The 12747-nt window shown below is 39.1% G+C and overlaps 1 long non-coding RNA gene across 2 annotated transcripts; it reads left to right on the forward strand.

Moving 5' to 3' along the window:
- The first annotated feature begins 1685 nt into the window (after positions 1–1685).
- On the forward strand, positions 1686–4312 carry LOC136247292 (uncharacterized). Of its 2 annotated transcripts, none has more exons than XR_010697318.1 (3): positions 1686–2142; positions 3485–3556; positions 4067–4312. It is a non-coding gene; the product is annotated as an uncharacterized lncRNA (long non-coding RNA). The 2 variants fall into 2 exon arrangements; XR_010697319.1 differs by lacking the exon at positions 4067–4312 and adding an exon at positions 3654–3932.
- Positions 4313–12747: the final 8435 nt, after the last annotated feature.

Here is a 12747-nt window from a genome sequence, read left to right on the forward strand (position 1 = left end):
TATTTCGACAGGACAGGACAGGTGTGTCTGTGTGTGTGTCTGTATGTGTGTGTCTGTGGCTGTGTCTCTGTGTGTGTATGTGCTTGTGCATGTATGTATGTGCTTGTGCGTGTGTGTATGTGCATGCAAGGGTGTGTGTGCGAGGGTGTGTGTGTGTGTGTGTGTGTGTGTGTGTGTGTGTGTGTGTGTGTGTGTGTGTGTGTGGTGCGTGCGTGCGTGCATGCGTGCGTGCGTGTGTGTGTGAATATAAGGGTAGTATAAAAGCTGTCACATGCTATCGATACACTCCTGAATGCATAAGTAATTTTTTCAGATGCACATGTATGGTCACGCTATTATAAGGATGTGCCAATTTGGACAGCAATATCACACCTGTGTTAGTGTGTTGTGACCACTACTGTATTTACAGTGTAGCGTACGTGTAATTCTATATAACGTCCAGTACCACACCCATGTTTTACTTTTAGGACTAATTCATGAAGGAGAAGATTAGTGAACGTCCACGAGTAATTGTAGGAGAGTCAGAAGCCACCCCACACGTAAATAACAAATAAGTTTTAAGGAGTCTGTTGCCAATAATCTGCAATCAACAAGAAGATGCATTGCTGCTATATTATTACACAACAATGTGTAACTATACAGTGTATATTTCCTGTATGTGTAACCCATCCAAAAACAGCTTATAGCTGTAAAAAAAGTGCGCGTCCAAGTAAAGCAGAGTTAACTGCGACAAAAAGTAATGATATCATAATGCGGCCATGTGCGAGGTGTGCAAGTTGTAAAATTAATATTAGCTAATCAGATAGTACAATGTTATTGTTAAAGTGTTAATGAGAACTATGTGATGCTGCTATTTTTAAGTGTGTGAGCATCTTCATAAATGCCACACAAATTTAATTCTCAATAAAGCAATGTGTATAGATTCTCTGATAGCAATAAATAGTTTGAGTTTGGCCACCTTTCCTTTGTTCGTAGCATTGCCGTATACAGGAAAGACGGCCAAACTCAAACTATTTATTGCTATCAGAGAATCTATACACATTGCTTTATTGAGAATTAAATTTGTGTGGCATTTATGAAGATGCTCACACACTTAAAAATAGCAGCATCACATAGTTCTCATTAACACTTTAACAATAACATTGTATTATCTGATTAGCTAATATTAATTTTACAACTTGCACACCTCGCACATGGCCGCATTATGATATCATTACTTTTTGTCGCAGTTAACTCTGCTTTACTTGGACGCGCACTTTTTTTACAGCTATAAGCTGTTTTTGGATGGGATTTCAATACTTTTTGTTAGAATAAGCAATGCACTGTTGATAACAGTAAGTGAGTTTCCATGGTTTTGACAGAAACCCCAGATTACAATGACAGAATATTAAAATATAACTGTAATTTTAGTGGACAGGACCGCCCACATGGGGGGGGGGTAACTGGGGTATTTTTCCCCCTGCCCCAGCCCGAAAGGGGTCCCTTGAATACCTGTTTAAAGAAAGATCGATATACTCTAATAGAGCAGTCAGGATCTAGACTCTTCCTTGCCCCTGGGCCCCTCTTTAACTCTTTTCCCTGGGCTCTCTAATTTCTCTGGACGGCCCTGTTAGTGGCATGCAACTGCAGTCAACTACCACCCATTTTAACTAGTAAACCCTTAATAACACTTTACCTTTCATCTTGTACTGCATTAAAACGATCAAGATACTCTATTAGAGCAGTCACAAAACAGCTGTAACACAGCAATCAATATTTAGCATAGTTACAACTTCTGCTTAGCATCGGATTGTATAGTTTAAATTACTAGCTACTTACAGACTTTACAATATAAAAATATGGCACTTGTAGAAATGTGACTGTTCTATTAGAGTATCTCGATCTACTTCAAGCATTGACTAATTCAAGTGAAGAAGCTACGCCCCTGCCAAGAGATCTTGTGAAATGAAATGAGAATAGTAAAGAAAGGCAAGTATGTACAGAGACAATAGAAGGGCGCGTAATTATGTCCTGTTGTAAATAAACGCCTTTAAAATTTTTATTACTACTAAATAAGCGCACAAGAATAGGCTTGTGAGGCTGTTGTCTCCAAGGTTGTCTCATTACTTGTCTTTTCGTGTTGAAGGGATTTAGTCACAATTGGTGAGTTTAACTATACATGTATTTCTGTTGTAAAACTTAATTGTAAAAAGGCAATTAGTACATATCATGATAAACATGTATTTGTCACAGTAGAGTCTCTCACAATTATTACGAGACATTGGACCAGGGTAAAAAAATTTACTGCTATATTTAGAGGTTGTAGCGTTTGTATATCTTAGTATCTTAATAAATAATCCTCCATGATCACTAATCACTAATAGTACAGTGAAAACTGGTCATTATTCAGGCCGTAGGGACAAAAAATTTCTGACCTAGCTTTTTAAAGAGGTGGCTGCATTTTGCGGCCTTAAAAAAGGTAAGAAGCATGCTGTTCTAACTGGCTATAGAGATGGATTTAGTGTGTGACAGCGTATGAGACAGTGAGTGCTGGCAGCAAGGGGGCAGCCAATCTGTTAGAGCACCAAAGGCACTGCTTAAGACTTAGGCAGTTGGCTGTCAGCCCAAAGTGTAAAAGTTTCACTATTGGTCCTTATAAGCTCCTGATGAAGAAAGTGATGAAGTCATTATCCATAGGATATATTTTTCAGAGTATCCATTTCAGTTCTACAATACAGTAGCCAAGCATAAGATGAACATAGCACAGCATTCCGGTGGTTTAGTGGTAACCACAACACTGCCTGAGGTAAACTGTGGTGAGATTTGAGACTACCGGAGGCCCTGGAATGCCTTCAACACATAAAATACCAAATATCTAATGCCTGCATGGCTTTCATCCACAGTGGACCTGTCTTGGTGGCCACTTGTACAGAAGGAAAACAGCGGCCACACAGTCTTTCGAGTGAACAGCTAGTTTCCACACCTCTTAATTATCAATTTGTAAAATCTTGAGCGAAATTGTGTGTGCGAGCAAGTGTGATGTTGTGCATTGGCAGTGCCGTGTATATGGTTGCTGCCTAGCATTGACACATCACGAGTATTGAAGTCACAATGTGTTACTGTATCATCCATCTAAATACAATCTCTGAATGTGTCATTTAGTGTAGAGAGCAATCTTCCACAAGAAGTGACCTGCAGGTTTCAGTGTATATTGTTAACCATTAATATTGTTCACCATTGTGATTGTGAACTGTATGTACAGTGAAACCTCACTTAGTGGCCACCTCTTTAATTGAAACCTCACTTAGTGGCCACCTCTTTAATAAGACCACCTCATTATATTGGCCACCTCTAGTAGATCCCAAATATAGCTAAGCAGTACTTTATGACCTCATTAATAAGGCCACCTTGTTATTCAGGCCAATTTTTTTGGTTCCACAGCTGGCCATATTAATGAGGCTTCATTGTACTTATGTGAATTTTATTTTTCATAACTTTTCTTCAGGTTTACTGATGGGCACTATAAAGCATTGTTGACTGGTCCGTACATAATTTGGTGACTTGAATTGCTAAAACAGTACGTAGCATGTCTTGTATGTACATGTAATGTGTTGTAATGTGTCCACACATCCACACATCTTAGAAATAAATATAATTGTATTCTATATACTCAGTTCCATTGTGCCACTGGGTCATAAGTGGGTTGAGTATGGATCATCCAGGACATTTGAGTCACATTTTGTCCTGGCCAAGTGGATCTCATCCACTGACAGAATATACAGGATCACATCACGTGTATAAGTTACGGTGGAACTTGTTTATTGCCACCTTCACTCATTAAACAGGTAACAGTGTATAAATTCTCAATTGGAATTGGCTTTTCAAGAGAGGTTGTCTTTCTATACTGGTGGCCATTAAGACAGGTTGTACTGATAGAGTGTACATACTAGAGATGCAACATTATCTTCCACTTAGTGTCGTTTGATAGTGATGTAATGGAGACTATGTATTGTTGCATTTAAATACTATACTATTATATTGCAACTCTAGCACGTATTTATAACAGGAATGTTTGTTAACTGTTTAGACATACTGGAGCAACACCCACTCATCTGGATTCTACAAATGGAGTCATATCAACTTGTTATCATACTTACTTGTTATTCCCATTGTGTTTGGATGAATATACATGCCGTCATGTGAGACTTGCTACCATGGCGGGCCACTGGAAAACATTTTCATAGCAGTTATATTACAGTCATTATTGTACAATTCTTACATTATTGTTGTGAAAAGTGTTTGGTATTCATGTGTCCTCTGTATGTTGTAATTACATGTGTAAGTTTTGTGTGGGAGTGCTGTAAAATGCAATAATGCATGGTGACAATTGGCTAGCTACATGTGCTAATTACTCGCAGCTTGTGTCAACAACTGGTAACCACAGTTGTACTCTGTGTCATTCTTTAAGCCGCGCCCTTAGAGGACAAATTACGTCACGGTGGGGGCGACTAAATTCAAATTTAAAAACGAACGATGGTATGTAGCACCATAGATCATATCTGTGGACTATAATCTATGGCAGCACACTTCTTTGTGGCTATATGCACTGATTAACTACATAGAGCGCCAGTTCATCAATACCCAGTGACCGCAGTTGTGCTTTGCGTCATTCTTTAAATTCCGAGTAAAATTCTTAGAGAGCAAATTACGTGGGGGCGACTAAATTCAAATTTCAAACTAGCCATTCTCGAAAACATAGGTTTCAATCTGAACGAAACTTTTAGAACAGTTTAAAGATACATTGCCCTACATGCCAAGCGAGTATTGCGGAAAACAACAATCTGGGATTTGTATTTGGCCTCTAGGTCGACTGAGGACGACTGAAACTTCGTTTGGTGCTGAAGTTAAGACTGTAGGGTAATCATGTATGGTGAAATCGATGATGTGAATCTTGAGGCGATTGAGTGAATACTGAAGCGATAGCAGGGCAATCAATGTTCGGAATGCACAAAGGAACGCAAGGCATACACATGCGGTTGCGTCTAACCGCATGCGATAAAAAAAATTAAAAATAAATGAAACTTCCCCTTTGATGTCGGCAATCTCGATCACGAAACAATCGGCATGGATTTGCTTCACTGCTTGTGTGGTAGTTACTAGTGACACGATGAGTTCAACCCTAGAGTTTCAGAGGGATAGCGTAAGTGGCGGGTTAGTTACAGGAAGGCCGAATTTGACAACGTTCGTTCCTGTAAAATCCTCACGTAGTGGTCGCGTCATTTATTGTCTGCGGCGCGCGTTTCTGCTTTACTGGCCGCGCGACTCACTACCGTGAGTCTTGATATTATAGACTGTGATCACTATGCCAACTAGTGCCAATGTCACACCACTGATTTATTGGTGGCCTCTAGTTACAATATAGTGCGGCGGCATACCAAAAGTATTGTGCACTTTTTGATAAAAGTACCAAAATTGGTACACATGTAGATTATTACCTAACAATTATTTTTGGATATGGAGGCATTCACAAGTGTACTCATAGTAGTCATAGCAAAATTTTACAAAATGGCTGCCACGCAAATGATTTCAGACCACTATTAGGAATTTCAGTGCTACCAATGAAAAGTTCATGGCAGCAATTCTGTACAAAAATGACTGCATTTCTTCTAGTAGAATCATGCTAAATCTTTATTGACATGAATAATACAAATATTGGTCATTTATCTTATTCATAATAGACAATTACTGCACAATTGATTATTATAGTTATAAATACTAGAATAATATATTACAAGCTCTCTGTGTGATACAAACATTGAACTTTATTCAGTTTATCGGACATTCTCCCTCACACTTGCAGAGAGCAGTGAAGATCAGCCATTTTGCACGTGCAGTTGGTATGACACCCTTTCTTGCAGCCACAACAGATCAGCTCATAACAGGTCTTTGATGCTTCTTGAAGTGTGATCCAGTGTGGTTCACATAGGCCACTTGATCCAACCCTAACTATATACTTGGAGAAGCTACATGGTCTGAAGTAAGTGCTTGACCCCAGACATGACCAGAAGCTGACTTGACATGCAGCTCTAGAGCAGCGAGTGTTGGTGGAATTCTCTTTACAGATGCTGTCTTTGCAAAGAGCTTCTTCTTAGCCTGGTTAACATCAGTGTAGGTGCTTGTTCGGTCATAGATAAGGATGACAAACCTCTCAATGACATGCATAGCTTGTTTTGAAATCTCAGTTGGTTTATGTGCTAGCTCCAGCAGTGCATTAGTAAGTTCTGGGAATGAATTCCATATAGCCCATGCAGTTTTCTTTCCATATCCAACAAATGCTGACACAGTGTCACACCCAGTTAGTGCATGGAACAGAGGAAGGGCATGCGACTTCTCTGATTCTGAACGAACTGCAATTTGATGGACTGCTAAGTATCGGAATTTTTCCTGCTCCAAATTCTACCCAAACTTCATGTTTAGCTGGTAGAGTTTCAGCTACCATAACTGGCAACACCACAACATCTGTATCAACAGTACATACTAGTATTTGATGATGGCCATGTTGTGCAACATGTGCAGCATGCAGGATCATGCAACTGTCAGCCTCTTCTAGGCTGCATGGACCAATTAAGTGAGTGTCTTGTTGTTGTGGCACACAAAGAACCTGAACCCCATCTGTGACAACCAGTTCTTTGTTACTGTCTTTGAATGACTCGACGAGTGCCTTTGAGAGGAAACTTTCTTGTTGAGGTCTACTCGCAACAGTATTGCCAGTTTCTGGTATGGGTGTAGATTCAGCAACATGTCAATGTATTCCTTTTCCTCATTTTGCCCTGGTTGTTGTTTTGAGAGAGTCAGCTACCACACCAGATCTAGCCGTGATGCATGTTGAAGTTGTCCTAAGATGTAAGGGAGAAAGACTTGATGAGCGTATTGCTCAAATGTCTCTGCAGCACCTGGCTTCAGCATTTGAACAATAGCAGCTCCATCAATGACAACAGTGGAGACTTTGTGTGCTTCAGACTGTGTCTCATAAAGATCATCCAGACGCACTAGCATGTCACTTTTGGTACCTTGATGAAGTCTCCCTGCAACAGATAGTGATGCTTGAATTTCATGCTGGAAAAATTCTTCCAGCTTTCCACCACGTGTCTGATAGCTGATACATTATCTTGCAAAGAGTTCAACATCTCACTTCATCACACTTCACAGAGCCAATAAACACTTGGTGCAGTACTTAGTTTCCAAGGCTACCCATATCAACTAAACTCAGTTTGACCAAGAGAAAACTGTCTCCAGTGAGTTTAACACACTTGCATACACATTGGTCCACTTGAAAAGTCGTCACCTCATGTACGCCATCAGTACCACCTTCTTCACTGCAGAAAAAGCACAATTCTCCACCAGACTTAAGTAAAGACTGCAATCTACTACACTTGTATGGAGCATCATCTATTTCTGGGCTTTGATGCTCCCTTTTTCCTGCTCTTTGTAGCATTTGGTTGTTGTAACGAAGCCTACATGTCTTATGCCACTTAGTCTTTTTGGTAATCATAGATGCTTCAATACCTTGTCCTTCGTTCAGTCTGTCTAATTGCAAGTCCTTGGTAACTTTCCCAATTCATCAAATTTGACCAGGGTTTCAGCAAGTGATTGATATCCCTTTCCAATGTCATTCCTTTTTGAATTCAAAGGAGAAGTAAGTGGTTCTGTTGTCACTTCCTGACATATAACACAAAGCTCCCAGTTTGTACCAGGTAGATGTTGAGATGAATATGTTTCCCAAGTGTCAATAAGTTTAAACTTCTTGGAGGATGACATGGTTGTGTTGACAAGCTAGCTAGGCAACACTGGGTTCAATAGAACTAAAAATGACCTGATAACTACACTGTCAATGGTACAATATATATTATATTGCATGCATAATATATATACACATGCAAACAAAACCTTTCTGTAACTGCTAACTTTAGAACTTTCAATAAGAAACCAAACTAAAAACTGCTGAGCTGCACAGTGCTTAAAATGTACCATGTGCTTTGACAGTGCTCTATTTAGAATAGATGCCATGTGTTCTCTATGCATATAATTTGTTTCCTTAATTGTCGTTGTGTAGTTGTTTACTTTTTTATATGTTTATTTGGTTATTGTATACTGTTGTGGCAAAGTTTTCAGTTGTTGCAACAAGAAATAGTGTGTTCAGTAGCAGCCATTTTGCAAACAGTTGCTATGACTACTGTGAGTACATTTGTGAGTGCCTCCGTATCCATAAATGATTATTAGGTATTACCCTACATGTGTACCAAATTTGGTGCTTTTATCAAAAATACATAATAGGCTTGATATGTTGAACTATGCCGCTGCACTAATAGAGTCTATTGTGCCATATTGGATTGATTGGGATCATTTGCTAGTTGCGCCTTCACCACCTTGTTCTGTCACTTCATTGCTGACTGATCTTCAGAGACATGCCACACCTACTATATAAACAAATCAATTTATACCACTATAGCTAACTTAATCTGTTTTGTTTTTAAGCAAGTTGCATTAATTATTTAAGTATTGTGATTTTCTGATGCCAGTTAAACTCCCTTGCTTGTGTATGTATGCATATGAATCATTTCCATGGGCATACACACTGCTCTGAGTGCTGGATATAGCACTGGTTATACATGCCCAATGGGTAGCAAAGTGGGTGCATGTACTTGGTTCAATGTTTTGTACATTTTTACTGTACCTTGTATTTCACCTGGCTTGCTAGCTGGAATTATTTTCGGTGGTTGCCAATGGTCTGTGATCTATAAGATGCATTGTTGCATATACCATAATGTGTAACTGTATGTTGTGTAATGTGTATGTATATATTCTGTGCCAAAAACAGCCCAGCTGTAAAAAAAGGTGAGGCCAAGAATGCACAAGTACATGTTCAAGGAGTAACTACAACCAAAAGACATGATATCAAAATCTGACCAAGAAAGAATTTACAGTATAGGCACTTTTGTGCATTCATTTTCTATATGCTTCACATTATCACATCCAGCTAGTTGTACATGTGTGCTTGCAATATAAACAATACTACTGAGATGATAAAAGATTATACACTGCATTGTTACCAAAATTAATTTAACTAAAAATTTACAATTGGTTTCTACCTGGCCTTCTTTTATTTTAATATACAGTGCAAAAAGATGGCCAAGTAGAAACCAATTGTAAATTTGTAATTTTTGTAACAATGCAGTGTAATATCTTTTATCATCTCAGTAGTATTGTTTATATTGCAAGCACACATGTACAACTAGCTGGATGTGATAATATGAAGCATATAGAAAATGGATGCACAAAAGTGCCTATACTGTAAAGGCTTTCTTGGCCAGATTTTGATATCATATCTTTTGGTTGTAGTTACTCCATGAACATGTACTTGTGCATTCTTGGCCTCGCCTTTTTTTACAGCTGGGCTGTTTTTGGCACAGGATATCACTACTTTTTGTTGAATAGAGAACATACAGTTAGGTATTATATTACATAGGAGACACTGCACGCATGCATGCATGCATAATAACAGCTTCAGCAACAGATTAGTTAGCTAAATTAGTAGCAAAAGCTTCCAAGTTCAGTTTAAAAGTGCTACTAAAAGTGACTTGCTAAAAGAGAAAATTCATTCAAACTGTGAAAATAATGTTCAAATTCCCGCAAGGACTCACGTGATATCTTGCGTGATGTTTCACGTAAGCAAAGTCGAGGCTACTGTTCTTACTGAAGCAGTGGGTTGGTGATATAATTAGTCTAGTCGAAATCTGTGCACGACAAGTGGGGCCGAATCAGCTGCGAGTTGTTGCTGAATGTATGCCTCGGAATGGACATGCCACCTGACGGCACTGAATGCATCACACTATTCTCCCAGCGAATTGCCGGGTAAGTACGTGTATAGCTATGTCATTGTAAATGGCTATATAACTACGGTCGTAATTTTAGACAGGAATCTCCTATGCCATAGTAGCTTCCTGGGATTATATACTATGCTTGTGTAGGCCAGAGCATCGTAGCTAGCAGGCTTGTTCTAGCTGTGTGGGTCAGACCGCGAACAAGTTGAGCTGAACCCTAAGAAAACAGCTAAAAATGGAAAAGGATTTTTTCTCAACGTTTCAACCAACCAAGATGGTTGGTGATGACAACAAAGATGTCAAGAGCAGACAAGTGCTTCCACCAATAGTTCAGGAAAGGTTAATAGGCTATATACTTTTATGGCTTCCTATAATGTATGGTGAAAACTTTGGCTATAAATAATGTGCCAGGCATTTGAATGATTAGCGGGTAAGTCAATACTACAAATGAGTTAATATTTTTGAGGGCTCAGCTCAATGCGTACATACAGTATACCGTAATTACTATGCATCAATTGATTGATGTGATAATAATATGAGCAGATCTGAGACAACCATGGACCCTACTATATACGTAGTAACTGGGCAGATATATAGAGTTATGTATACTCTGATATAATTGTTAAGTGTTGTAGTTTGCCAATGGTCGAAACTAAATTAACCATTTTAGATACCTTTGTGTGATGTTGAAGGCGTCAGGCAAACTCCAGTTAGGGGCAGGCAATAAAAGATTAGTTTTCAAAACAGGAGAGGAACATGCTTAGGCCCGCAAGGTACGAGCTTAATCTACTTATCCCTGTAGATGCACCATATATATAATCCACGTATCAATGTATTGCCCTACTACCCCCCCCCCCCCCGGACATATATGGCGCTATAGTGGGCACAACCGAATGTTAAATGCCCCATGATAGGGCAAACCTATTGTGTCAAATCCCCACCATTGGCTCCAGTTGCAACGTGGGAGATTTGACATAGTGTAGAAAAAATACTTTGGTGCCTAATGAATGATTGTCAAATGCCCCACAGTGAAGCAGCAGTTTCATGTCAATTCGCCTTGTAAAGCCCCCCTTATATCCAAGGGGGGTGGTAGGGTAACACATTGGTAGGTGCATAATGAGTTTGCATCATAAACCTTGTGTTGAAATTTAGTCTGTCTTGCTTTTTTCATGCTTATAGCAGCTAATGTGCTTATCCTCAAACAATCAACTCTGGACTGGAAAAACTACAAATTGTCTTCTACTTTTATCTATCAACTATCCAATCACTGCTAATTTCCTTTTGCTGTTGTAACTTGTTTACCATAATGCTATAACCATTACTCCCTCCTAGTTTATATGTCTCCTAGCAATAAAAATTGTTATGTTAACTATGTAGGTGAGAACCATAAAAGAAGTCAAGTAATATACTCCAAAATTGGTCATCAACTGCTGCAGTATGTTGAATATATCATGGGAATGACTATGTTGGATGCTCACTTTAACAATAATCATAATAGTGGAAGTAAGTGTTTGTTGACATGTTAGTCTGACTATGATTACATGTTTTTAGTTAGCTGTGCCTTACCATGCTGTATCCCTTTCTGTATATGCAGGGTGGATACTGATGTTTTGACCGTTGGCAGGTGAGTTTATGGTCAATGGACAAATCATGCAAATGGTGAAGAAAAATAATATGTGGTACTAAGACCCCACTACTATATTATGAACTCTTGGTGGTACTTCATAGCCAAACACTAGTGTATCTGGCTTCTTGTGCTATTGTAGTCTTTTTTTTTAATTTTATGGGATCATCATAATGTAAATGTTTACTGTTACAATATATCATGCTATCATTAAAGTTTCTATAATTGTGGGTGGTTGCATGAGGGTCTACGAAGTGCTGAGACTGAAAGGTGATGCGCTGATGCTGGCTTTTTAAGTCAACACTGAAGCTTCACAGGAACTGAAGGGATTAGAGACGTGCACGGGCGGTAATGTAGCAGTAAATTACTTCAACTGTATCACTACAGTGGGTATGAAACAGCTGGCTATAGCTATGTACGGCCCTGCATGGGCCGGAGTCATGCTGACGAGTCATGATCAGTGGAGGCATACCGAGGCATACCGTGGCGAAATTAAAACAAATCAGAATTAAACCAAGTGTTGACAGTACAGTGTCTATCAAATCAGCCAGCTCGCTATGGCTAATGACCTTGCCCACTTCCACACTGTTTAGGTTTGGGAATTGTGGCGGGCGCCTCACACCTCGACGTCATGGCGGCAAGTTTGAATCTTCAAAGAGCACAAAAGCGATCTCATAAACTAACAAGCAACTTTTAGCGAAATTAAGGCTAGTGAAACTTGATTAGCAGTTTCGCGTCATCGCCCGCATGCTTTTGATACACCCGCATGGAATTTCATTATTGGTATTTCAGATCGAAATACTCTAATACAACAGTCACTTTTACTCTAATAGAGCAATCAGCTATACTCTAATGGAAAAATCACTTGTTATAGATTAGTAACGTACTTTAGCTATTTAATGCAAGAATAATCAGTGTAGATCTCACTGTTTTTTGGCAGAAATCTTCATGTTTGGATGTGTGTTGTGCTTTTGGAAAAATAATGAATAATGAATAATAACCGCTCGCCCGCATCAAATTTTTAAAAATCTGAGCGAGAAACTGGTAATCAAGTTTCATTGGCCTAAATGTACAGATACATTGCGTAAAAAGCCCCTGATAGCCGCAGCCTTTTTACAATACGACTTCATGGCTGAAAGAAAATCGCCCCAATGGGGTGCGATGACGAAGAAAATGAAAAAAAGAACGATACACATTTGAATAAATAATTTAATTAACGCATGGTAAATGGGTGGGCGATGGAACAAACTACTTCAACAATTC

This window comes from Dysidea avara, chromosome 2 (genome assembly GCF_963678975.1).
Source record: "Dysidea avara chromosome 2, odDysAvar1.4, whole genome shotgun sequence".
NCBI classification, from domain to species: Eukaryota; Metazoa; Porifera; class Demospongiae; order Dictyoceratida; family Dysideidae; genus Dysidea; species Dysidea avara.